Below are 326 nucleotides of genomic sequence, written 5' to 3'. Positions count from 1 at the left end.
CTATTAACAATCACTTTAAATGTAAATGAATTAACTGCTCCAATCAAAAGATAGTGTGGCTGAATAAGTCAGATTTGTGCTTGCTTCAGCAGCACATATACTAAAATTGGAATGATATAGAGAAGATTAGCATGTCCCTTGCACAAGGATAACATGCATATTCATGAAGTGTTCCATATTTTTGAAAAAGGTAAAGGAATGAAGAAGTACAAATTAGTAGTTACAAAACAGTCATGAGGTTATAGAGTACAGCATAAGGAATATAGTCAATATTATTGTAATGGCTGTGTGTAGTGCAAGATAGGTGATAGATTAATTGGAGGGAT

The 326-nt window shown here is 32.8% G+C and overlaps 1 non-coding gene across 1 annotated transcript; it reads left to right on the top strand.

Moving 5' to 3' along the window:
* Positions 1–76: 76 nt before the first annotated feature.
* LOC111742584 lies at positions 77–183 on the top strand. Its single transcript, XR_002781390.1, has one exon. It is a non-coding gene; the product is annotated as a U6 spliceosomal RNA (small nuclear RNA).
* Positions 184–326: the final 143 nt, after the last annotated feature.

The sequence above is a fragment of the Pteropus vampyrus genome, unplaced genomic scaffold (genome assembly GCF_000151845.1).
Source record: "Pteropus vampyrus isolate Shadow unplaced genomic scaffold, Pvam_2.0 Scaffold97, whole genome shotgun sequence".
In the NCBI taxonomy this organism is placed as follows: Eukaryota; Metazoa; Chordata; class Mammalia; order Chiroptera; family Pteropodidae; genus Pteropus; species Pteropus vampyrus.
Note: the sequence above shows the minus strand (reverse complement) of the source record. Positions and strands in the feature narration are given on the sequence as shown.